Below are 24,655 nucleotides of genomic sequence, written 5' to 3'. Positions count from 1 at the left end.
AAACTATGTAAGACAATACCGATTCCTCTGCTTACTTGAGTGAATGTTATAGAGAATGGAACTCCACTAAACTACTGCTGGGTACCTCCCAGGGTAGTTTTTCTGTATTTTCAGGTTAAAGCAAGAACAAGGGTTCTTCAGGACCTCTTTGTTACAGCACTGTTAATCATAAACCAATAACTACATGATGGAAATGGACAAGAAACAGTTCTAATCTTTCTATTTTAAATTCCCAAAAACTGGACCCTTAACATGACGGTTTTTTCTTCCATATCTGAAAGGCTTGGCTTTTCTATAAGTCAGGATGGCCGAGCGGTCTAAGGCGCTGCGTTCAGGTCACAGTCTCCCCTGGAGGCATGGGTTCAAATCCCACATCTGACAATACAACTTTTCTTAAACACACTGCAATGTCATTCCGACAGCACTAGTGAAAAAACCCACTATGCCAAAACACGCCCCAAAATGTTAGACTCTTCAGATGACTGGCTTGGCATCCAATCTTGAAAGTTTTCTTATTTGTGTAGGATAGGATGACCGAGCAGTCTCTCGTGAAGGCGTGGATTTAAATCCCACTTTTGAATACTCATATTTAAGTAAACTATGTAAGACAATACCGATTCCTCTGCTTACTTGAGTGAATGTTATAGAGAATGGAACTCCACTAAACTACTGCTGGGTACCTCGCAGGGTAGTTTTTCTGTATTTTCAGGTTAAAGCAAGAACAAGGGTTCTTCAGGACCTCTTTTTTTACAGCACTGTTAATCATAAACCAATAACTACATGATGGAAATGGACAAGAAACAGTACTAATCTTTCTATTTTCTATTTCATATTAAAGTAACTATGTAAGACAATACAGATTCCTCTGCTTACTTGAGTGAATGTTATAGAGAATGGAACTCCACTAAACTACTGCTGGGTACCTCCCAGGGTAGTTTTTCTGTATTTTCAGGTTAAAGCAAGAACAAGGGTTCTTCAGGACCTCTTTTTTACAGCACTGTTAATCATAAACCAATAACTACATGATGGAAATGGACAAGAAACAGTTCTAATCTTTCTATTTTAAATTCCCAAAAACTGGACCCTTAACATGACGGTTTTTTCTTAGATTTCTGAAAGGCTTGGCTTTTCGATAAGTCAGGATGGCCGAGCGGTCTAAGGCGCTGCGTTCAGGTCGCAGTCTCCCCTGGAGGCGTGGGTTCAAATCCCACTTCTGACAATACAACTTTCATTAAACACACTGCAATGTCATTCCGACAGCGCTAGTGAAAAAACCCACTATGCCAAAACACGCCCCAAAATGTTAGACTCTTCAGATGACTGGCTTGGCATCTAATCTTGAAAGTTTTCTTATTTGTGTAGGATAGGATGACCGAGCAGTCTCTCGTGAAGGCGTGGATTTAAATCCCACTTTTGAATACTCATATTTAAGTAAACTATGTAAGACAATACCGATTCCTCTGCTTACTTGAGTGAATGTTATAGAGAATGGAACTCCACTAAACTACTGCTGGGTACCTCCCAGGGTAGTTTTTCTGTATTTTCAGGTTAAAGCAAGAACAAGGGTTCTTCAGGACCTCTTTTTTACAGCACTGTTAATCATAAACCAATAACTACATGATGGAAATGGACAAGAAACAGTACTAATCTTTCTATTTTCTATTTCATATTTAAGTAACTATGTAAGACAATACAGATTCCTCTGCTTACTTGAGTGAATGTTATAGAGAATGGAACTCCACTAAACTACTGCTGGGTACCTCCCAGGGTAGTTTTTCTGTATTTTCAGGTTAAAGCAAGAACAAGGGTTCTTCAGGACCTCTTTGTTACAGCACTGTTAATCATAAACCAATAACTACATGATGGAAATGGACAAGAAACAGTTCTAATCTTTCTATTTTAAATTCCCAAAAACTGGACCCTTAACATGACGGTTTTTTCTTCCATATCTGAAAGGCTTGGCTTTTCTATAAGTCAGGATGGCCGAGCGGTCTAAGGCGCTGCGTTCAGGTCGCAGTCTCCCCTGGAGGCGTGGGTTCAAATCCCACTTCTGACAATACAACTTTCATTAAACACACTGCAATGTCATTCTGACAGCGCTAGTGAAAGAACCCACTATGCCAAAACATGCCCCAAAATGTTAGACTCTTCAGATGACTGGCTTGGCATCCAATCTTGAAAGTTTTCTTATTTGTGTAGGATAGGATGACCGAGCAGTCTCTCGTGAAGGCGTGGATTTAAATCCTACTTTTGAATACTCATATTTAAGTAAACTATGTAAGACAATACCGATTCCTCTGCTTACTTGAGTGAATGTTATAGAGAATGGAACTCCACTAAACTACTGCTGGGTACCTCGCAGGGTAGTTTTTCTGTATTTTCAGGTTAAAGCAAGAACAAGGGTTCTTCAGGACCTCTTTTTTACAGCACTGTTAATCATAAACCAATAACTACATGATGGAAATGGACAAGAAACAGTACTAATCTTTCTATTTTCTATTTCATATTTAAGTAACTATGTAAGACAATACAGATTCCTCTGCTTACTTGAGTGAATGTTATAGAGAATGGAACTCCACTAAACTACTGCTGGGTACCTCCCAGGGTAGTTTTTCTGTATTTTCAGGTTAAAGCAAGAACAAGGGTTCTTCAGGACCTCTTTGTTACAGCACTGTTAATCATAAACCAATAACTACATGATGGAAATGGACAAGAAACAGTTCTAATCTTTCTATTTTAAATTCCCAAAAACTGGACCCTTAACATGACGGTTTTTTCTTCCATTTCTGAAAGGCTTGGCTTTTCTATAAGTCAGGATGGCCGAGCGGTCTAAGGCGCTGTGTTAAGGTCGCAGTCTCCCCTGGATGCGTGGGTTCAAATCCCACTTCTGACAATACAACTTTTCTTAAACACACTGCAATGTCATTCCGACAGCACTAGTGAAAAAACCCACTATGCCAAAACACGCCCCAAAATGTTAGACTATTCAGATGACTGGCTTGGCATCTAATCTTGAAAGTTTTCTTATTTGTGTAGGATAGGATGACCGAGCAGTCTCTCGTGAAGGCGTGGATTTAAATCCCACTTTTGAATACTCATATTTAAGTAAACTATGTAAGACAATACCGATTCCTCTGCTTACTTGAGTGAATGTTATAGAGAATGGAACTCCACTAAACTACTGCTGGGTACCTCCCAGGGTAGTTTTTCTGTATTTTCAGGTTAAAGCAAGAACAAGGGTTCTTCAGGACCTCTTTGTTACAGCACTGTTAATCATAAACCAATAACTACATGATGGAAATGGACAAGAAACAGTTCTAATCTTTCTATTTTAAATTCCCAAAAACTGGACCCTTAACATGACGGTTTTTTCTTCCATATCTGAAAGGCTTGGCTTTTCTATAAGTCAGGATGGCCGAGCGGTCTAAGGCGCTGCGTTCAGGTCACAGTCTCCCCTGGAGGCATGGGTTCAAATCCCACATCTGACAATACAACTTTTCTTAAACACACTGCAATGTCATTCCGACAGCACTAGTGAAAAAACCCACTATGCCAAAACACGCCCCAAAATGTTAGACTCTTCAGATGACTGGCTTGGCATCCAATCTTGAAAGTTTTCTTATTTGTGTAGGATAGGATGACCGAGCAGTCTCTCGTGAAGGCGTGGATTTAAATCCCACTTTTGAATACTCATATTTAAGTAAACTATGTAAGACAATACCGATTCCTCTGCTTACTTGAGTGAATGTTATAGAGAATGGAACTCCACTAAACTACTGCTGGGTACCTCGCAGGGTAGTTTTTCTGTATTTTCAGGTTAAAGCAAGAACAAGGGTTCTTCAGGACCTCTTTTTTACAGCACTGTTAATCATAAACCAATAACTACATGATGGAAATGGACAAGAAACAGTACTAATCTTTCTATTTTCTATTTCATATTTAAGTAACTATGTAAGACAATACAGATTCCTCTGCTTACTTGAGTGAATGTTATAGAGAATGGAACTCCACTAAACTACTGCTGGGTACCTCCCAGGGTAGTTTTTCTGTATTTTCAGGTTAAAGCAAGAACAAGGGTTCTTCAGGACCTCTTTGTTACAGCACTGTTAATCATAAACCAATAACTACATGATGGAAATGGACAAGAAACAGTTCTAATCTTTCTATTTTAAATTCCCAAAAACTGGACCCTTAACATGACGGTTTTTTCTTCCATATCTGAAAGGCTTGGCTTTTCTATAAGTCAGGATGGCCGAGCGGTCTAAGGCGCTGCGTTCAAATGGAGGCGTGGGTTCAAATCCCACTTCTGACAATACAACTTTCATTAAACACACTGCAATGTCATTCCGACAGCGCTAGTGAAAAAACCCACTATGCCAAAACACGCCCCAAAATGTTAGACTCTTCAGATGACTGGCTTGGCATCCAATCTTGAAAGTTTTCTAATTTGTGTAGGATAGGATGACCGAGCAGTCTCTCGTGAAGGCGTGGATTTAAATCCTACTTTTGAATACTCATATTTAAGTAAACTATGTAAGACAATACCGATTCCTCTGCTTACTTGAGTGAATGTTATAGAGAATGGAACTCCACTAAACTACTGCTGGGTACCTCCCAGGGTAGTTTTTCTGTATTTTCAGGTTAAAGCAAGAACAAGGGTTCTTCAGGACCTCTTTTTTACAGCACTGTTAATCATAAACCAATAACTACATGATGGAAATGGACAAGAAACAGTTCTAATCTTTCTATTTTAAATTCCCAAAAACTGGACCCTTAACATGACGGTTTTTTCTTAGATTTCTGAAAGGCTTGGCTTTTCGATAAGTCAGGATGGCCGAGCGGTCTAAGGCGCTGCGTTCAGGTCGCAGTCTCCCCTGGAGGCGTGGGTTCAAATCCCACTTCTGACAATACAACTTTCATTAAACACACTGCAATGTCATTCTGACAGCGCTAGTGAAAGAACCCACTATGCCAAAACATGCCCCAAAATGTTAGACTCTTCAGATGACTGGCTTGGCATCCAATCTTGAAAGTTTTCTTATTTGTGTAGGATAGGATGACCGAGCAGTCTCTCGTGAAGGCGTGGATTTAAATCCTACTTTTGAATACTCATATTTAAGTAAACTATGTAAGACAATACCGATTCCTCTGCTTACTTGAGTGAATGTTATAGAGAATGGAACTCCACTAAACTACTGCTGGGTACCTCGCAGGGTAGTTTTTCTGTATTTTCAGGTTAAAGCAAGAACAAGGGTTCTTCAGGACCTCTTTTTTACAGCACTGTTAATCATAAACCAATAACTACATGATGGAAATGGACAAGAAACAGTACTAATCTTTCTATTTTCTATTTCATATTTAAGTAACTATGTAAGACAATACAGATTCCTCTGCTTACTTGAGTGAATGTTATAGAGAATGGAACTCCACTAAACTACTGCTGGGTACCTCCCAGGGTAGTTTTTCTGTATTTTCAGGTTAAAGCAAGAACAAGGGTTCTTCAGGACCTCTTTGTTACAGCACTGTTAATCATAAACCAATAACTACATGATGGAAATGGACAAGAAACAGTTCTAATCTTTCTATTTTAAATTCCCAAAAACTGGACCCTTAACATGACGTTTTTTTCTTCCATTTCTGAAAGGCTTGGCTTCTCTATAAGTCAGGATGGCCGAGCGGTCTAAGGCGCTGCGTTAAGGTCGCAGTCTCCCCTGGATGCGTGGGTTCAAATCCCACTTCTGACAATACAACTTTTCTTAAACACACTGCAATGTCATTCCGACAGCACTAGTGAAAAAACCCACTATGCCAAAACACGCCCCAAAATGTTAGACTCTTCAGATGACTGGCTTGGCATCCAATCTTGAAAGTTTTCTTATTTGTGTAGGATAGGATGACCGAGCAGTCTCTCGTGAAGGCGTGGATTTAAATCCCACTTTTGAATACTCATATTTAAGTAAACTATGTAAGACAATACCGATTCCTCTGCTTACTTGAGTGAATGTTATAGAGAATGGAACTCCACTAAACTACTGCTGGGTACCTCGCAGGGTAGTTTTTCTGTATTTTCAGGTTAAAGCAAGAACAAGGGTTCTTCAGGACCTCTTTTTTACAGCACTGTTAATCATAAACCAATAACTACATGATGGAAATGGACAAGAAACAGTACTAATCTTTCTATTTTCTATTTCATATTTAAGTAACTATGTAAGACAATACAGATTCCTCTGCTTACTTGAGTGAATGTTATAGAGAATGGAACTCCACTAAACTACTGCTGGGTACCTCCCAGGGTAGTTTTTCTGTATTTTCAGGTTAAAGCAAGAACAAGGGTTCTTCAGGACCTCTTTGTTACAGCACTGTTAATCATAAACCAATAACTACATGATGGAAATGGACAAGAAACAGTTCTAATCTTTCTATTTTAAATTCCCAAAAACTGGACCCTTAACATGACGGTTTTTTCTTCCATTTCTGAAAGGCTTGGCTTCTCTATAAGTCAGGATGGCCGAGCGGTCTAAGGCGCTGCGTTAAGGTCGCAGTCTCCCCTGGATGCGTGGGTTCAAATCCCACTTCTGACAATACAACTTTTCTTAAACACACTGCAATGTCATTCCGACAGCACTAGTGAAAAAACCCACTATGCCAAAACACGCCCCAAAATGTTAGACTCTTCAGATGACTGGCTTGGCATCCAATCTTGAAAGTTTTCTTATTTGTGTAGGATAGGATGACCGAGCAGTCTCTCGTGAAGGCGTGGATTTAAATCCCACTTTTGAATACTCATATTTAAGTAAACTATGTAAGACAATACCGATTCCTCTGCTTACTTGAGTGAATGTTATAGAGAATGGAACTCCACTAAACTACTGCTGGGTACCTCCCAGGGTAGTTTTTCTGTATTTTCAGGTTAAAGCAAGAACAAGGGTTCTTCAGGACCTCTTTTTTACAGCACTGTTAATCATAAACCAATAACTACATGATGGAAATGGACAAGAAACAGTTCTAATCTTTCTATTTTAAATTCCCAAAAACTGGACCCTTAACATGACGGTTTTTTCTTCCATTTCTGAAAGGCTTGGCTTTTCGATAAGTCAGGATGGCCGAGCGGTCTAAGGCGCTGCGTTCAGGTCGCAGTCTCCCCTGGAGGCGTGGGTTCAAATCCCACTTCTGACAATACAAGTTTCATTAAACACACTGCAATGTCATTCCGACAGCGCTAGTGAAAAAACCCACTATGCCAAAACACGCCCCAAAATGTTAGACTCTTCAGATGACTGGCTTGGCATCCAATCTTGAAAGTTTTCTTATTTGTGTAGGATAGGATGACCGAGCAGTCTCTCGTGAAGGCGTGGATTTAAATCCCACTTTTGAATACTCATATTTAAGTAAACTATGTAAGACAATACAGATTCCTCTGCTTACTTGAGTGAATGTTATAGAGAATGGAACTCCACTAAACTACTGCTGGGTACCTCCCAGGGTAGTTTTTCTGTATTTTCAGGTTAAAGCAAGAACAAGGGTTCTTCAGGACCTCTTTGTTACAGCACTGTTAATCATAAACCAATAACTACATGATGGAAATGGACAAGAAACAGTTCTAATCTTTCTATTTTAAATTCCCAAAAACTGGACCCTTAACATGACGGTTTTTTCTTCCATATCTGAAAGGCTTGGCTTTAATATAAGTCAGGATGGCCGAGCGGTCTAAGGCGCTGCGTTAAGGTCGCAGTCTCCCCTGGAGGCGTGGGTTCAAATCCCACTTCTGACAATACAACTTTTCTTAAACACACTGCAATGTCATTCCGACAGCACTAGTGAAAAAACCCACTATGCCAAAACACGCCCCAAAATGTTAGACTCTTCAGATGACTGGCTTGGCATCCAATCTTGAAAGTTTTCTTATTTGTGTAGGATAGGATGACCGAGCAGTCTCTCGTGAAGGCGTGGATTTAAATCCCACTTTTGAATACTCATATTTAAGTAAACTATGTAAGACAATACCGATTCCTCTGCTTACTTGAGTGAATGTTATAGAGAATGGAACTCCACTAAACTACTGCTGGGTACCTCCCAGGGTAGTTTTTCTGTATTTTCAGGTTAAAGCAAGAACAAGGGTTCTTCAGGACCTCTTTTTTACAGCACTGTTAATCATAAACCAATAACTACATGATGGAAATGGACAAGAAACAGTTCTAATCTTTCTATTTTAAATTCCCAAAAACTGGACCCTTAACATGACGGTTTTTTCTTCCATTTCTGAAAGGCTTGGCTTTTCGATAAGTCAGGATGGCCGAGCGGTCTAAGGCGCAGCGTTCAGGTCGCAGTCTCCCCTGGAGGCGTGGGTTCAAATCCCACTTCTGACAATACAAGTTTCATTAAACACACTGCAATGTCATTCCGACAGCGCTAGTGAAAAAACCCACTATGCCAAAACACGCCCCAAAATGTTAGACTCTTCAGATGACTGGCTTGGCATCCAATCTTGAAAGTTTTCTTATTTGTGTAGGATAGGATGACCGAGCAGTCTCGTGAAGGCGTGGATTTAAATCCCACTTTTGAATACTCATATTTAAGTAAACTATGTAAGACAATACCGATTCCTCTGCTTACTTGAGTGAATGTTATAGAGAATGGAACTCCACTAAACTACTGCTGTATACCTCCCAGGGTAGTTTTTCTGTATTTTCAGGTTAAAGCAAGAACAAGGGTTCTTCAGGACCTCTTTGTTACAGCACTGTTAATCATAAACCAATAACTACATGATGGAAATGGACAAGAAACAGTTCTAATCTTTCTATTTTAAATTCCCAAAAACTGGACCCTTAACATGACGGTTTTTTCTTCCATATCTGAAAGGCTTGGCTTTTCTATAAGTCAGGATGGCCGAGCGGTCTAAGGCGCTGCGTTAAGGTCGCGGTCTCCCCTGGAGGCGTGGGTTCAAATCCCACTTCTGACAATACAACTTTTCTTAAACACACTGCAATGTCATTCCGACAGCACTAGTGAAAAAACCCACTATGCCAAAACACGCCCCAAAATGTTAGACTCTTCAGATGACTGGCTTGGCATCCAATCTTGAAAGTTTTCTTATTTGTGTAGGATAGGATAACCGAGCAGTCTCTCGTGAAGGCGTGGATTTAAATCCCACTTTTGAATACTCATATTTAAGTAAACTATGTAAGACAATACCGATTCCTCTGCTTACTTGAGTGAATGTTATAGAGAATGGAACTCCACTAAACTACTGCTGGGTACCTCCCAGGGTAGTTTTTCTGTATTTTCAGGTTAAAGCAAGAACAAGGGTTCTTCAGGACCTCTTTTTTACAGCACTGTTAATCATAAACCAATAACTACATGATGGAAATGGACAAGAAACAGTACTAATCTTTCTATTTTCTATTTCATATTTAAGTAACTATGTAAGACAATACAGATTCCTCTGCTTACTTCAGTGAATGTTATAGAGAATGGAACTCCACTAAACTACTGCTGGGTACCTCCCAGGGTAGTTTTTCTGTATTTTCAGGTTAAAGCAAGAACAAGGGTTCTTCTGGACCTCTTTGTTACAGCACTGTTAATCATAAACCAATAACTACATGATGGAAATGGACAAGAAACAGTTCTAATCTTTCTATTTTAAATTCCCAAAAACTGGACCCTTAACATGACGGTTTTTTCTTCCATATCTGAAAGGCTTGGCATTTCTATAAGTCAGGATGGCCGAGCGGTCTAAGGCGCTGCGTTAAGGTCGCGGTCTCCCCTGGAGGCGTGGGTTCAAATCCCACTTCTGACAATACAACTTTTCTTAAACACACTGCAATGTCATTCCGACAGCACTAGTGAAAAAACCCACTATGCCAAAACACGCCCCAAAATGTTAGACTCTTCAGATGACTGGCTTGGCATCCAATCTTGAAAGTTTTCTTATTTGTGTAGGATAGGATAACCGAGCAGTCTCTCGTGAAGGCGTGGATTTAAATCCCACTTTTGAATACTCATATTTAAGTAAACTATGTAAGACAATACCGATTCCTCTGCTTACTTGAGTGAATGTTATAGAGAATGGAACTCCACTAAACTACTGCTGGGTACCTCCCAGGGTAGTTTTTCTGTATTTTCAGGTTAAAGCAAGAACAAGGGTTCTTCAGGACCTCTTTTTTACAGCACTGTTAATCATAAACCAATAACTACATGATGGAAATGGACAAGAAACAGTACTAATCTTTCTATTTTCTATTTCATATTTAAGTAACTATGTAAGACAATACAGATTCCTCTGCTTACTTCAGTGAATGTTATAGAGAATGGAACTCCACTAAACTACTGCTGGGTACCTCCCAGGGTAGTTTTTCTGTATTTTCAGGTTAAAGCAAGAACAAGGGTTCTTCTGGACCTCTTTGTTACAGCACTGTTAATCATAAACCAATAACTACATGATGGAAATGGACAAGAAACAGTTCTAATCTTTCTATTTTAAATTCCCAAAAACTGGACCCTTAACATGACGGTTTTTTCTTCCATATCTGAAAGGCTTGGCATTTCTATAAGTCAGGATGGCCGAGCGGTCTAAGGCGCTGCGTTCAGGTCGCAGTCTCCCCTGGAGGCGTGGGTTCAAATCCCACTTCTGACAATACAACTTTTCTTAAACACACTGCAATGTCATTCCGACAGCGCTAGTGAAAAAACCCACTATGCCAAAACATGCCCCAAAATGTTAGACTCTTCAGATGACTGGCTTGGCATCCAATCTTGAAAGTTTTCTTATTTGTGTAGGATAGGATGACCGAGCAGTCTCTCGTGAAGGCGTGGATTTAAATCCCACTTTTGAATACTCATATTTAAGTAAACTATGTAAGACAATACCGATTCCTCTGCTTACTTGAGTGAATGTTATAGAGAATGGAACTCCACTAAACTATTGCTGGGTACCTCCCAGGGTAGTTTTTCTGTATTTTCAGGTTAAAGCAAGAACAAGGGTTCTTCAGGACCTCTTTGTTACAGCACTGTTAATCATAAACCAATAACTACATGATGGAAATGGACAAGAAACAGTTCTAATCTTTCTATTTTAAATTCCCAAAAACTGGACCCTTAACATGACGGTTTTTTCTTCCATTTCTGAAAGGCTTGGCTTTTCTATAAGTCAGGATGGCCGAGCGGTCTAAGGCGCTGCGTTAAGGTCGCAGTCTCCCCTGGAGGCGTGGGTTCAAATCCCACTTCTGACAATACAACTTTTATTAAACACACTGCAATGTCATTCCGACAGCGCTAGTGAAAAAACCCACTATGCCAAAACACGCCCCAAAATGTTAGACTCTTCAGATGACTGGCTTGGCATCCAATCTTGAAAGTTTTCTTATTTGTGTAGGATAGGATGACCGAGCAGTCTCTCGTGAAGGCGTGGATTTAAATCCCACTTTTGAATACTCATATTTAAGTAAACTATGTAAGACAATACCGATTCCTCTGCTTACTTGAGTGAATGTTATAGAGAATGGAACTCCACTAAACTACTGCTGGGTACCTCCCAGGGTAGTTTTTTCTGTATTTTCAGGTTAAAGCAAGAACAAGGGTTCTTCAGGACCTCTTTTTTACAGCACTGTTAATCATAAACCAATAACTACATGATGGAAATGGACAAGAAACAGTACTAATCTTTCTATTTTCTATTTCATATTTAAGTAACTATGTAAGACAATACAGATTCCTCTGCTTACTTGAGTGAATGTTATAGAGAATGGAACTCCACTAAACTACTGCTGGGTACCTCCCAGGGTAGTTTTTCTGTATTTTCAGGTTAAAGCAAGAACAAGGGTTCTTCAGGACCTCTTTGTTACAGCACTGTTAATCATAAACCAATAACTACATGATGGAAATGGACAAGAAACAGTTCTAATCTTTCTATTTTAAATTCCCAAAAACTGGACCCTTAACATGACGGTTTTTTCTTCCATATCTGAAAGGCTTGGCTTTTCTATAAGTCAGGATGGCCGAGCGGTCTAAGGCGCTGCGTTCAGGTCGCAGTCTCCCCTGGAGGCGTGGGTTCAAATCCCACTTCTGACAATACAACTTTTCTTAAACACACTGCAATGTCATTCCGACAGCGCTAGTGAAAAAACCCACTATGCCAAAACACACCCCAAAATGTTAGACTCTTCAGATGACTGGCTTGGCATCCAATCTTGAAAGTTTTCTTATTTGTGTAGGATAGGATGACCGAGCAGTCTCTCGTGAAGGCGTGGATTTAAATCCCACTTTTGAATACTCATATTTAAGTAAACTATGTAAGACAATACAGATTCCTCTGCTTACTTGAGTGAATGTTATAGAGAATGGAACTCCACTAAACTACTGCTGGGTACCTCCCAGGGTAGTTTTTCTGTATTTTCAGGTTAAAGCAAGAACAAGGGTTCTTCAGGACCTCTTTGTTACAGCACTGTTAATCATAAACCAATAACTACATGATGGAAATGGACAAGAAACAGTTCTAATCTTTCTATTTTAAATTCCCAAAAACTGGACCCTTAACATGACGGTTTTTTCTTCCATATCTGAAAGGCTTGGCTTTTCTATAAGTCAGGATGGCCGAGCGGTCTAAGGCGCTGCGTTAAGGTCGCAGTCTCCCCTGGAGGCGTGGGTTCAAATCCCACTTCTGACAATACAACTTTTCTTAAACACACTGCAATGTCATTCCGACAGCGCTAGTGAAAAAACCCACTATGCCAAAACACACCCCAAAATGTTAGACTCTTCAGATGACTGGCTTGGCATCCAATCTTGAAAGTTTTCTTATTTGTGTAGGATAGGATGACCGAGCAGTCTCTCGTGAAGGCGTGGATTTAAATCCCACTTTTGAATACTCATATTTAAGTAAACTATGTAAGACAATACAGATTCCTCTGCTTACTTGAGTGAATGTTATAGAGAATGGAACTCCACTAAACTACTGCTGGGTACCTCCCAGGGTAGTTTTTCTGTATTTTCAGGTTAAAGCAAGAACAAGGGTTCTTCAGGACCTCTTTGTTACAGCACTGTTAATCATAAACCAATAACTACATGATGGAAATGGACAAGAAACAGTTCTAATCTTTCTATTTTAAATTCCCAAAAACTGGACCCTTAACATGACGGTTTTTTCTTCCATTTCTGAAAGGCTTGGCTTTTCTTTAAGTCAGGATGGCCGAGCAGTCTAAGGCGCTGCGTTCAGGTCGCAGTCTCCCCTGGAGGCGTGGGTTCAAATCCCACTTCTGACAATACAACTTTTATTAAACACACTGCAATGTCATTCCGACAGCGCTAGTGAAAAAACCCACTATGCCAAAACACGCCCCAAAATGTTAGACTCTTCAGATGACTGGCTTGGCATCCAATCTTGAAAGTTTTCTTATTTGTGTAGGATAGGATGACCGAGCAGTCTCTCGTGAAGGCGTGGATTTAAATCCCACTTTTGAATACTCATATTTAAGTAAACTATGTAAGACAATACCGATTCCTCTGCTTACTTGAGTGAATGTTATAGAGAATGGAACTCCACTAAACTACTGCTGGGTACCTCCCAGGGTAGTTTTTCTGTATTTTCAGGTTAAAGCAAGAACAAGGGTTCTTCAGGACCTCTTTTTTACAGCACTGTTAATCATAAACCAATAACTACATGATGGAAATGGACAAGAAACAGTACTAATCTTTCTATTTTCTATTTCATATTTAAGTAACTATGTAAGACTATACAGATTCCTCTGCTTACTTGAGTGAATGTTATAGAGAATGGAACTCCACTAAACTACTGCTGGGTACCTCCCAGGGTAGTTTTTCTGTATTTTCAGGTTAAAGCAAGAACAAGGGTTCTTCAGGACCTCTTTGTTACAGCACTGTTAATCATAAACCAATAACTACATGATGGAAATGGACAAGAAACAGTTCTAATCTTTCTATTTTAAATTCCCAAAAACTGGACCCTTAACATGACGGTTTTTTCTTCCATTTCTGAAAGGCTTGGCTTTTCTTTAAGGCAGGATGGCCGAGCGGTCTAAGGCGCTGCGTTCAGGTCGCAGTCTCCCCTGGAGGCGTGGGTTCAAATCCCACTTCTGACAATACAACTTTTATTAAACACACTGCAATGTCATTCCGACAGCGCTAGTGAAAAAACCCACTATGCCAAAACACACCCCAAAATGTTAGACTCTTCAGATGACTGGCTTGGCATCCAATCTTGAAAGTTTTCTTATTTGTGTAGGATAGGATGACCGAGCAGTCTCTCGTGAAGGCGTGGATTTAAATCCCACTTTTGAATACTCATATTTAAGTAAACTATGTAAGACAATACAGATTCCTCTGCTTACTTGAGTGAATGTTATAGAGAATGGAACTCCACTAAACTACTGCTGGGTACCTCCCAGGGTAGTTTTTCTGTATTTTCAGGTTAAAGCAAGAACAAGGGTTCTTCAGGACCTCTTTGTTACAGCACTGTTAATCATAAACCAATAACTACATGATGGAAATGGACAAGAAACAGTTCTAATCTTTCTATTTTAAATTCCCAAAAACTGGACCCTTAACATGACGGTTTTTTCTTCCATTTCTGAAAGGCTTAGCTTTTCTATAAGTCAGGATGGCCGAGCGGTCTAAGGCGCTGCGTTCAGGTCGCAGTCTCCCCTGGAGGCGTGGGTTCAAATCCCACTTCTGACAATACAACTTTTCTTAAACACACTGCAATGTCATTCCGACAGCGCTAGTGAAAAAACCCACTATGCCAAAACACACCCCAAAATGTTAGACTCTTCAGATGACTGGCTTGGCATCCAATCTTGAAAGTTTTCTTATTTGTGTAGGATAGGATGACCGAGCAGTCTCTCGTGAAGGCGTGGATTTAAATCCCACTTTTGAATACTCATATTTAAGTAAACTATGTAAGACAATACAGATTCCTCTGCTTACTTGAGTGAATGTTATAGAGAATGGAACTCCACTAAACTACTGCTGGGTACCTCCCAGGGTAGTTTTTCTGTATTTTCAGGTTAAAGCAAGAACAAGGGTTCTTCAGGACCTCTTTGTTACAGCACTGTTAATCATAAACCAATAACTACATGATGGAAATGGACAAGAAACAGTTCTAATCTTTCTATTTTAAATTCCCAAAAACTGGACCCTTAACATGACGGTTTTTTCTTCCATTTCTGAAAGGCTTGGCTTTTCTATAAGTCAGGATGGCCGAGCGGTCTAAGGCGCTGCGTTAAGGTCGCAGTCTCCCCTGGAGGCGTGGGTTCAAATCCCACTTCTGACAATACAACTTTTCTTAAACACACTGCAATGTCATTCCGACAGCGCTAGTGAAAAAACCCACTATGCCAAAACACGCCCCAAAATGTTAGACTCTTCAGATGACTGGCTTGGCGTCCAATCTTGAAAGTTTTCTTATTTGTGTAGGATAGGATGACCGAGCAGTCTCTCGTGAAGGCGTGGATTTAAATCCCACTTTTGAATACTCATATTTAAGTAAACTATGTAAGACAATACCGATTCCTCTGCTTACTTGAGTGAATGTTATAGAGAATGGAACTCCACTAAACTACTGCTGGGTACCTCCCAGGGTAGTTTTTCTGTATTTTCAGGTTAAAGCAAGAACAAGGGTTCTTCAGGACCTCTTTGTTACAGCACTGTTAATCATAAACCAATAACTACATGATGGAAATGGACAAGAAACAGTTCTAATCTTTCTATTTTAAATTCCCAAAAACTGGACCCTTAACATGACGGTTTTTTCTTCCATTTCTGAAAGGCTTGGCTTTTCTATAAGTCAGGATGGCCGAGCGGACTAAGGCGCTGCGTTAAGGTCGCAGTCTCCCCTGGAGGCGTGGGTTCAAATCCCACTTCTGACAATACAACTTTTCTTAAACACACTGCAATGTCATTCCGACAGCGCTAGTGAAAAAACCCACTATGCCAAAACACGCCCCAAAATGTTAGACTCTTCAGATGACTGGCTTGGCGTCCAATCTTGAAAGTTTTCTTATTTGTGTAGGATAGGATGACCGAGCAGTCTCTCGTGAAGGCGTGGATTTAAATCCCACTTTTGAATACTCATATTTAAGTAAACTATGTAAGACAATACCGATTCCTCTGCTTACTTGAGTGAATGTTATAGAGAATGGAACTCCACTAAACTACTGCTGGGTACCTCCCAGGGTAGTTTTTCTGTATTTTCAGGTTAAAGCAAGAACAAGGGTTCTTCAGGACCTCTTTGTTACAGCACTGTTAATCATAAACCAATAACTACATGATGGAAATGGACAAGAAACAGTTCTAATCTTTCTATTTTAAATTCCCAAAAACTGGACCCTTAACATGACGGTTTTTTCTTCCATTTCTGAAAGGCTTGGCTTTTCTATAAGTCAGGATGGCCGAGCGGTCTAAGGCGCTGCGTTCAGGTCGCAGTCTCCCCTGGAGGCGTGGGTTCAAATCCCACTTCTGACAATACAACTTTTCTTAAACACACTGCAATGTCATTCCGACAGCGCTAGTGAAAAAACCCACTATGCCAAAACACGCCCCAAAATGTTAGACTCTTCAGATGACTGGCTTGGCATCCAATCTTGAAAGTTTTCTTATTTGTGTAGGATAGGATGACCGAGCAGTCTCTCGTGAAGGCGTGGATTTAAATCCCACTTTTGAATACTCATATTTAAGTAAACTATGTAAGACAATACCGATTCCTCTGCTTACTTGAGTGAATGTTATAGAGAATGGAACTCCACTAAACTACTGCTGGGTACCTCCCAGGGTAGTTTTTCTGTATTTTCAGGTTAAAGCAAGAACAAGGGTTCTTCAGGACCTCTTTGTTACACCACTGTTAATCATAAACCAATAACTACATGATGGAAATGGACAAGAAACAGTTCTAATCTTTCTATTTTAAATTCCCAAAAACTGGACCCTTAACATGACGGTTTTTTCTTCCATTTCTGAAAGGCTTGGCTTTTCTATAAGTCAGGATGGCCGAGCGGTCTAAGGCGCTGCGTTAAGGTCGCAGTCTCCCCTGGAGGCGTGGGTTCAAATCCCACTTCTGACAATACAACTTTTCTTAAACACACTGCAATGTCATTCCGACAGCGCTAGTGAAAAAACCCACTATGCCAAAACACGCCCCAAAATGTTAGACTCTTCAGATGACTGGCTTGGCGTCCAATCTTGAAAGTTTTCTTATTTGTGTAGGATAGGATGACCGAGCAGTCTCTCGTGAAGGCGTGGATTTAAATCCCACTTTTGAATACTCATATTTAAGTAAACTATGTAAGACAATACCGATTCCTCTGCTTACTTGAGTGAATGTTATAGAGAATGGAACTCCACTAAACTACTGCTGGGTACCTCCCAGGGTAGTTTTTCTGTATTTTCAGGTTAAAGCAAGAACAAGGGTTCTTCAGGACCTCTTTGTTACACCACTGTTAATCATAAACCAATAACTACATGATGGAAATGGACAAGAAACAGTTCTAATCTTTCTATTTTAAATTCCCAAAAACTGGACCCTTAACATGACGGTTTTTTCTTCCATTTCTGAAAGGCTTGGCTTTTCTATAAGTCAGGATGGCCGAGCGGTCTAAGGCGCTGCGTTAAGGTCGCAGTCTCCCCTGGAGGCGTGGGTTCAAATCCCACTTCTGACAATACAACTTTTCTTAAACACACTGCAATGTCATTCCGACAGCGCTAGTGAAAAAACCCACTATGCCAAAACACGCCCCAAAATGTTAGACTCTTCAGATGACTGGCTTGGCGTCCAATCTTGAAAGTTTTCTTATTTGTGTAGGATAGGATGACCGAGCAGTCTCTCGTGAAGGCGTGGATTTAAATCCCACTTTTGAATACTCATATTTAAGTAAACTATGTAAGACAATACCGATTCCTCTGCTTACTTGAGTGAATGTTATAGAGAATGGAACTCCACTAAACTACTGCTGGGTACCTCCCAGGGTAGTTTTTCTGTATTTTCAGGTTAAAGCAAGAACAAGGGTTCTTCAGGACCTCTTTTTTACAGCATTAATCATAAACCAATAACTACATGATGGAAATGGACAAGAAACAGTACTAATCTTTCTATTTTCTATTTCATATTTAAGTAACTATGTAAGACAATACAGATTCCTCTGCTTACTTGAGTGAATGTTATAGAGAATGGAACTCCACTAAACTACTGCTGGGTACCTCCCAGGGTAGTTTTTCTGTATTTTCAGGTTAAAGCAAGAACAAGGGTTCTTCAGGACCTCTTTGTTACAGCACTGTTAATCATAAACCAATAACTACATGATGGAAATGGACAAGAAACAGTTCTAATCTTTCTATTTTAAATTCCCAAAAACTGGACCCTTAACATGACGGTTTTTTCTTCCATATCTGAAAGGCTTGGCTTTTCTATAAGTCAGGATGGCCGAGCGGTCTAAGGCGCTGCGTTAAGGTCACAGCCTCCCCTGGAGGCGTGGGTTCAAATCCCACTTCTGACAATACAACTTTTCTTAAACACTCTGCAATGTCATTCCGACAGCGCTAGTGAAAAAACCCACTATGCCAAAACACACCCCAAAATGTTAGACTCTTCAGATGACTGGCTTGGCATCCAATCTTGAAAGTTTTCTTATTTGTGTAGGATAGGATGACCGAGCAGTCTCTCGTGAAGGCGTGGATTTAAATCCCACTTTTGAATACTCATATTTAAGTAAACTATGTAAGACAATACAGATTCCTCTGCTTACTTGAGTGAATGTTATAGAGAATGGAACTCCACTAAACTACTGCTGGGTACCTCCCAGGGTAGTTTTTCTGTATTTTCAGGTTAAAGCAAGAACAAGGGTTCTTCAGGACCTCTTTGTTACAGCACTGTTAATCATAAACCAATAACTACATGATGGAAATGGACAAGAAACAGTTCTAATCTTTCTATTTTAAATTCCCAAAAACTGGACCCTTAACATGACGGTTTTTTCTTCCATTTCTGAAAGGCTTGGCTTTTCTATAAGTCAGGATGGCCGAGCGGTCTAAGGCGCTGCGTTCAGGTCGCAGTCTCCCCTGGAGTCGTGGGTTCAAATCCCACTTCTGACAATACAACTTTTCTTAAACACACTGCAATGTCATTCCGACAGCGCTAGTGAAAAAACCCACTATGCCAAAACACACCCCAAAATGTTAGACTCTTCAGATGACTGGCTTGGCATCCAATCTTGAAAGTTTTCTTATTTGTGTAGGATAGGATGACCGAGCAGTCTCTCGTGAAGGCGTGGATTTAAATCCCACTTTTGAATACTCATATTTAAGTAAACTATGTAAGACAATACAGATTCCTCTGCTTACTTGAGTGAATGTTATAGAGAATGGAACTCCACTAAACTACTGCTGGGTACCTCCCAGGGTAGTTTTTCTGTATTTTCAGGTTAAAGCAAGAACAAGGGTTCTTCAGGACCTCTTTGTTACAGCACTGTTAATCATAAACCAATAACTACATGATGGAAATGGACAAGAAACAGTTCTAATCTTTCTATTTTAAATTCCCAAAAACTGGACCCTTAACATGACGGTTTTTTCTTCCATTTCTGAAAGGCTTGGCTTTTCTATAAGTCAGGATGGCCGAGCGGTCTAAGGCGCTGCGTTAAGGTCGCAGTCTCCCCTGGAGGCGTGGGTTCAAATCCCACTTCTGACAATACAACTTTTCTTAAACACACTGCAATGTCATTCCGACAGCGCTAGTGAAAAAACCCACTATGCCAAAACACGCCCCAAAATGTTAGACTCTTCAGATGACTGGCTTGGCGTCCAATCTTGAAAGTTTTCTTATTTGTGTAGGATAGGATGACCGAGCAGTCTCTCGTGAAGGCGTGGATTTAAATCCCACTTTTGAATACTCATATTTAAGTAAACTATGTAAGACAATACCGATTCCTCTGCTTACTTGAGTGAATGTTATAGAGAATGGAACTCCACTAAACTACTGCTGGGTACCTCCCAGGGTAGTTTTTCTGTATTTTCAGGTTAAAGCAAGAACAAGGGTTCTTCAGGACCTCTTTGTTACAGCACTGTTAATCATAAACCAATAACTACATGATGGAAATGGACAAGAAACAGTTCTAATCTTTCTATTTTAAATTCCCAAAAACTGGACCCTTAACATGACGGTTTTTTCTTCCATTTCTGAAAGGCTTGGCTTTTCTACAAGTCAGGATGGCCGAGCGGTCTAAGGCGCTGCGTTCAGGTCGCAGTCTCCCCTGGAGGCGTGGGTTCAAATCCCACTTCTGACAATACAACTTTTCTTAAACACACTGCAATGTCATTCCGACAGCGCTAGTGAAAAAACCCACTATGCCAAAACACGCCCCAAAATGTTAGACTCTTCAGATGACTGGCTTGGCATCCAATCTTGAAAGTTTTCTTATTTGTGTAGGATAGGATGACCGAGCAGTCTCTCGTGAAGGCGTGGATTTAAATCCCACTTTTGAATACTCATATTTAAGTAAACTATGTAAGACAATACAGATTCCTCTGCTTACTTGAGTGAATGTTATAGAGAATGGAACTCCACTAAACTACTGCTGGGTACCTCCCAGGGTAGTTTTTCTGTATTTTCAGGTTAAAGCAAGAACAAGGGTTCTTCAGGACCTCTTTGTTACAGCACTGTTAATCATAAACCAATAACTACATGATGGAAATGGACAAGAAACAGTTCTAATCTTTCTATTTTAAATTCCCAAAAACTGGACCCTTAACATGACGGTTTTTTCTTCCATTTCTGAAAGGCTTGGCTTTTCTATAAGTCAGGATGGCCGAGCGGTCTAAGGCGCTGCGTTCAGGTCGCAGTCTCCCCTGGAGGCGTGGGTTCAAATCCCACTTCTGACAATACAACTTTTATTAAACACACTGCAATGTCATTCCGACAGCGCTAGTGAAAAAACCCACTATGCCAAAACACACCCCAAAATGTTAGACTCTTCAGGTGACTGGCTTGGCATCCAATCTTGAAAGTTTTCTTATTTGTGTAGGATAGGATGACCGAGCAGTCTCTCGTGAAGGCGTGGATTTAAATCCCACTTTTGAATACTCATATTTAAGTAAACTATGTAAGACAATACAGATTCCTCTGCTTACTTGAGTGAATGTTATAGAGAATGGAACTCCACTAAACTACTGCTGGGTACCTCCCAGGGTAGTTTTTCTGTATTTTCAGGTTAAAGCAAGAACAAGGGTTCTTCAGGACCTCTTTGTTACAGCACTGTTAATCATAAACCAATAACTACATGATGGAAATGGACAAGAAACAGTTCTAATCTTTCTATTTTAAATTCCCAAAAACTGGACCCTTAACATGACGGTTTTTTCTTCCATTTCTGAAAGGCTTGGCTTTTCTATAAGTCAGGATGGCCGAGCGGTCTAAGGCGCTGCGTTCAGGTCGCAGTCTCCCCTGGAGTCGTGGGTTCAAATCCCACTTCTGACAATACAACTTTTCTTAAACACACTGCAATGTCATTCCGACAGCGCTAGTGAAAAAACCCACTATGCCAAAACACACCCCAAAATGTTAGACTCTTCAGATGACTGGCTTGGCATCCAATCTTGAAAGTTTTCTTATTTGTGTAGGATAGGATGACCGAGCAGTCTCTCGTGAAGGCGTGGATTTAAATCCCACTTTTGAATACTCATATTTAAGTAAACTATGTAAGACAATACAGATTCCTCTGCTTACTTGAGTGAATGTTATAGAGAATGGAACTCCACTAAACTACTGCTGGGTACCTCCCAGGGTAGTTTTTCTGTATTTTCAGGTTAAAGCAAGAACAAGGGTTCTTCAGGACCTCTTTGTTACAGCACTGTTAATCATAAACCAATAACTACATGATGGAAATGGACAAGAAACAGTTCTAATCTTTCTATTTTAAATTCCCAAAAACTGGACCCTTAACATGACGGTTTTTTCTTCCATTTCTGAAAGGCTTGGCTTTTCTATAAGTCAGGATGGCCGAGCGGTCTAAGGCGCTGCGTTAAGGTCGCAGTCTCCCCTGGAGGCGTGGGTTCAAATCCCACTTCTGACAATACAACTTTTCTTAAACACACTGCAATGTCATTCCGACAGCGCTAGTGAAAAAACCCACTATGCCAAAACACGCCCCAAAATGTTAGACTCTTCAGATGACTGGCTTGGCGTCCAATCTTGAAAGTTTTCTTATTTGTGTAGGATAGGATGACCGAGCAGTCTCTCGTGAAGGCGTGGATTTAAATCCCACTTTTGAATACTCATATTTAAGTAAACTATGTAAGACAATACCGATTCCTCTGCTTACTTGAGTGAATGTTATAGAGAATGGAACTCCACTAAACTACTGCTGGGTACCTCCCAGGGTAGTTTTTCTGTATTTTCAGGTTAAAGCAAGAACAAGGGTTCTTCAGGACCTCTTTGTTACAGCACTGTTAATCATAAACCAATAACTACATGATGGAAATGGACAAGAAACAGTTCTAATCTTTCTATTTTAAATTCCCAAAAACTGGACCCTTAACATGACGGTTTTTTCTTCCATTTCTGAAAGGCTTGGCTTTTCTATAAGTCAGGATGGCCGAGCGGTCTAAGGCGCTGCGTTCAGGTCGCAGTCTCCCCTGGAGGCGTGGGTTCAAATCCCACTTCTGACAATACAACTTTTCTTAAACACACTGCAATGTCATTCCGACAGCGCTAGTGAAAAAACCCACTATGCCAAAACACGCCCCAAAATGTTAGACTCTTCAGATGACTGGCTTGGCATCCAATCTTGAAAGTTTTCTTATTTGTGTAGGATAGGATGACCGAGCAGTCTCTCGTGAAGGCGTGGATTTAAATCCCACTTTTGAATACTCATATTTAAGTAAACTATGTAAGACAATACCGATTCCTCTGCTTACTTGAGTGAATGTTATAGAGAATGGAACTCCACTAAACTACTGCTGGGTACCTCCCAGGGTAGTTTTTCTGTATTTTCAGGTTAAAGCAAGAACAAGGGTTCTTCAGGACCTCTTTGTTACAGCACTGTTAATCATAAACCAATAACTACATGATGGAAATGGACAAGAAACAGTTCTAATCTTTCTATTTTAAATTCCCAAAAACTGGACCCTTAACATGACGGTTTTTTCTTCCATTTCTGAAAGGCTTGGCTTTTCTATAAGTCAGGATGGCCGAGCGGTCTAAGGCGCTGCGTTCAGGTCGCAGTCTCCCCTGGAGGCGTGGGTTCAAATCCCACTTCTGACAATACAACTTTTATTAAACACACTGCAATGTCATTCCGACAGCGCTAGTGAAAAAACCCACTATGCCAAAACACACCCCAAAATGTTAGACTCTTCAGATGACTGGCTTGGCATCCAGTCTTGAAAGTTTTCTTATTTGTGTAGGATAGGATGACCGAGCAGTCTCTCGTGAAGGCGTGGATTTAAATCCCACTTTTGAATACTCATATTTAAGTAAACTATGTAAGACAATACAGATTCCTCTGCTTACTTGAGTGAATGTTATAGAGAATGGAACTCCACTAAACTACTGCTGGGTACCTCCCAGGGTAGTTTTTCTGTATTTTCAGGTTAAAGCAAGAACAAGGGTTCTTCAGGACCTCTTTGTTACAGCACTGTTAATCATAAACCAATAACTACATGATGGAAATGGACAAGAAACAGTTCTAATCTTTCTATTTTAAATTCCCAAAAACTGGACCCTTAACATGACGGTTTTTTCTTCCATTTCTGAAAGGCTTGGCTTTTCTATAAGTCAGGATGGCCGAGCGGTCTAAGGCGCTGCGTTAAGGTCGCAGTCTCCCCTGGAGGCGTGGGTTCAAATCCCACTTCTGACAATACAACTTTTCTTAAACACACTGCAATGTCATTCCGACAGCGCTAGTGAAAAAACCCACTATGCCAAAACACGCCCCAAAATGTTAGACTCTTCAGATGACTGGCTTGGCGTCCAATCTTGAAAGTTTTCTTATTTGTGTAGGATAGGATGACCGAGCAGTCTCTCGTGAAGGCGTGGATTTAAATCCCACTTTTGAATACTCATATTTAAGTAACTATGTAAGACAATACAGATTCCTCTGCTTACTTGAGTGATTGTTATAGAGAATGGAACTCCACTAAACTACTGCTGGGTACCTCCCAGGGTAGTTTTTCTGTATTTTCAGGTTAAAGCAAGAACAAGGGTTCTTCAGGACCTCTTTGTTACAGCACTGTTAATCATAAACCAATAACTACATGATGGAAATGGACAAGAAACAGTTCTAATCTTTCTATTTTAAATTCCCAAAAACTGGACCCTTAACATGACGGTTTTTTCTTCCATTTCTGAAAGGCTTGGCTTTTCTATAAGTCTGGATGGCCGAGCGGTCTAAGGCGCTGCGTTCAGGTCGCAGTCTCCCCTGGAGGCGTGGGTTCAAATCCCACTTCTGACAATACAACTTTTATTAAACACACTGCAATGTCATTCCGACAGCGCTAGTGAAAAAACCCACTATGCCAAAACACACCCCAAAATGTTAGACTCTTCAGATGACTGGCTTGGCATCCAATCTTGAAAGTTTTCTTATTTGTGTAGGATAGGATGACCGAGCAGTCTCTCGTGAAGGCGTGGATTTAAATCCCACTTTTGAATACTCATATT

General features: G+C 40.3%; 27 non-coding genes across 27 annotated transcripts; all 27 read left to right on the top strand.

Annotated features, from left to right (window-relative positions):
- Window positions 1-1,136: 1,136 nt before the first annotated feature.
- TRNAL-CAG (transfer RNA leucine (anticodon CAG)) lies at window positions 1,137-1,219 on the top strand. The gene has a single exon. It is a non-coding gene; the product is annotated as a tRNA-Leu (tRNA).
- Window positions 1,220-1,973: 754 nt separating this feature from the next.
- On the top strand, window positions 1,974-2,056 carry TRNAL-CAG (transfer RNA leucine (anticodon CAG)). The gene has a single exon. It is a non-coding gene; the product is annotated as a tRNA-Leu (tRNA).
- Window positions 2,057-4,824: 2,768 nt separating this feature from the next.
- On the top strand, window positions 4,825-4,907 carry TRNAL-CAG (transfer RNA leucine (anticodon CAG)). Its single transcript has one exon. It is a non-coding gene; the product is annotated as a tRNA-Leu (tRNA).
- Window positions 4,908-7,093: 2,186 nt separating this feature from the next.
- Window positions 7,094-7,176, top strand: TRNAL-CAG (transfer RNA leucine (anticodon CAG)). The gene has a single exon. It is a non-coding gene; the product is annotated as a tRNA-Leu (tRNA).
- Window positions 7,177-7,688: 512 nt separating this feature from the next.
- TRNAL-AAG (transfer RNA leucine (anticodon AAG)) lies at window positions 7,689-7,771 on the top strand. The gene has a single exon. It is a non-coding gene; the product is annotated as a tRNA-Leu (tRNA).
- Window positions 7,772-8,876: 1,105 nt separating this feature from the next.
- TRNAL-AAG (transfer RNA leucine (anticodon AAG)) lies at window positions 8,877-8,959 on the top strand. The gene has a single exon. It is a non-coding gene; the product is annotated as a tRNA-Leu (tRNA).
- A 754-nt stretch (window positions 8,960-9,713) lies between these two features.
- TRNAL-AAG (transfer RNA leucine (anticodon AAG)) lies at window positions 9,714-9,796 on the top strand. Its single transcript has one exon. It is a non-coding gene; the product is annotated as a tRNA-Leu (tRNA).
- Window positions 9,797-10,550: 754 nt separating this feature from the next.
- Window positions 10,551-10,633, top strand: TRNAL-CAG (transfer RNA leucine (anticodon CAG)). Its single transcript has one exon. It is a non-coding gene; the product is annotated as a tRNA-Leu (tRNA).
- A 512-nt stretch (window positions 10,634-11,145) lies between these two features.
- Window positions 11,146-11,228, top strand: TRNAL-AAG (transfer RNA leucine (anticodon AAG)). The gene has a single exon. It is a non-coding gene; the product is annotated as a tRNA-Leu (tRNA).
- A 755-nt stretch (window positions 11,229-11,983) lies between these two features.
- On the top strand, window positions 11,984-12,066 carry TRNAL-CAG (transfer RNA leucine (anticodon CAG)). The gene has a single exon. It is a non-coding gene; the product is annotated as a tRNA-Leu (tRNA).
- Window positions 12,067-12,578: 512 nt separating this feature from the next.
- On the top strand, window positions 12,579-12,661 carry TRNAL-AAG (transfer RNA leucine (anticodon AAG)). The gene has a single exon. It is a non-coding gene; the product is annotated as a tRNA-Leu (tRNA).
- A 1,944-nt stretch (window positions 12,662-14,605) lies between these two features.
- TRNAL-CAG (transfer RNA leucine (anticodon CAG)) lies at window positions 14,606-14,688 on the top strand. Its single transcript has one exon. It is a non-coding gene; the product is annotated as a tRNA-Leu (tRNA).
- Window positions 14,689-15,200: 512 nt separating this feature from the next.
- Window positions 15,201-15,283, top strand: TRNAL-AAG (transfer RNA leucine (anticodon AAG)). Its single transcript has one exon. It is a non-coding gene; the product is annotated as a tRNA-Leu (tRNA).
- Window positions 15,284-15,795: 512 nt separating this feature from the next.
- TRNAL-AAG (transfer RNA leucine (anticodon AAG)) lies at window positions 15,796-15,878 on the top strand. Its single transcript has one exon. It is a non-coding gene; the product is annotated as a tRNA-Leu (tRNA).
- Window positions 15,879-16,390: 512 nt separating this feature from the next.
- TRNAL-CAG (transfer RNA leucine (anticodon CAG)) lies at window positions 16,391-16,473 on the top strand. The gene has a single exon. It is a non-coding gene; the product is annotated as a tRNA-Leu (tRNA).
- Window positions 16,474-16,985: 512 nt separating this feature from the next.
- TRNAL-AAG (transfer RNA leucine (anticodon AAG)) lies at window positions 16,986-17,068 on the top strand. Its single transcript has one exon. It is a non-coding gene; the product is annotated as a tRNA-Leu (tRNA).
- A 512-nt stretch (window positions 17,069-17,580) lies between these two features.
- Window positions 17,581-17,663, top strand: TRNAL-AAG (transfer RNA leucine (anticodon AAG)). Its single transcript has one exon. It is a non-coding gene; the product is annotated as a tRNA-Leu (tRNA).
- Window positions 17,664-19,009: 1,346 nt separating this feature from the next.
- Window positions 19,010-19,092, top strand: TRNAL-CAG (transfer RNA leucine (anticodon CAG)). The gene has a single exon. It is a non-coding gene; the product is annotated as a tRNA-Leu (tRNA).
- A 512-nt stretch (window positions 19,093-19,604) lies between these two features.
- On the top strand, window positions 19,605-19,687 carry TRNAL-AAG (transfer RNA leucine (anticodon AAG)). The gene has a single exon. It is a non-coding gene; the product is annotated as a tRNA-Leu (tRNA).
- A 512-nt stretch (window positions 19,688-20,199) lies between these two features.
- Window positions 20,200-20,282, top strand: TRNAL-CAG (transfer RNA leucine (anticodon CAG)). The gene has a single exon. It is a non-coding gene; the product is annotated as a tRNA-Leu (tRNA).
- Window positions 20,283-20,794: 512 nt separating this feature from the next.
- Window positions 20,795-20,877, top strand: TRNAL-CAG (transfer RNA leucine (anticodon CAG)). The gene has a single exon. It is a non-coding gene; the product is annotated as a tRNA-Leu (tRNA).
- A 512-nt stretch (window positions 20,878-21,389) lies between these two features.
- TRNAL-CAG (transfer RNA leucine (anticodon CAG)) lies at window positions 21,390-21,472 on the top strand. Its single transcript has one exon. It is a non-coding gene; the product is annotated as a tRNA-Leu (tRNA).
- Window positions 21,473-21,984: 512 nt separating this feature from the next.
- TRNAL-AAG (transfer RNA leucine (anticodon AAG)) lies at window positions 21,985-22,067 on the top strand. Its single transcript has one exon. It is a non-coding gene; the product is annotated as a tRNA-Leu (tRNA).
- A 512-nt stretch (window positions 22,068-22,579) lies between these two features.
- TRNAL-CAG (transfer RNA leucine (anticodon CAG)) lies at window positions 22,580-22,662 on the top strand. Its single transcript has one exon. It is a non-coding gene; the product is annotated as a tRNA-Leu (tRNA).
- Window positions 22,663-23,174: 512 nt separating this feature from the next.
- On the top strand, window positions 23,175-23,257 carry TRNAL-CAG (transfer RNA leucine (anticodon CAG)). Its single transcript has one exon. It is a non-coding gene; the product is annotated as a tRNA-Leu (tRNA).
- Window positions 23,258-23,769: 512 nt separating this feature from the next.
- TRNAL-AAG (transfer RNA leucine (anticodon AAG)) lies at window positions 23,770-23,852 on the top strand. The gene has a single exon. It is a non-coding gene; the product is annotated as a tRNA-Leu (tRNA).
- Window positions 23,853-24,363: 511 nt separating this feature from the next.
- TRNAL-CAG (transfer RNA leucine (anticodon CAG)) lies at window positions 24,364-24,446 on the top strand. Its single transcript has one exon. It is a non-coding gene; the product is annotated as a tRNA-Leu (tRNA).
- Window positions 24,447-24,655: the final 209 nt, after the last annotated feature.

The sequence above is a fragment of the Rhinoderma darwinii genome, chromosome 3, assembly GCF_050947455.1.
Source record: "Rhinoderma darwinii isolate aRhiDar2 chromosome 3, aRhiDar2.hap1, whole genome shotgun sequence".
Lineage (NCBI taxonomy): Eukaryota > Metazoa > Chordata > Amphibia > Anura > Rhinodermatidae > Rhinoderma > Rhinoderma darwinii.
Note: the sequence above shows the minus strand (reverse complement) of the source record. Positions and strands in the feature narration are given on the sequence as shown.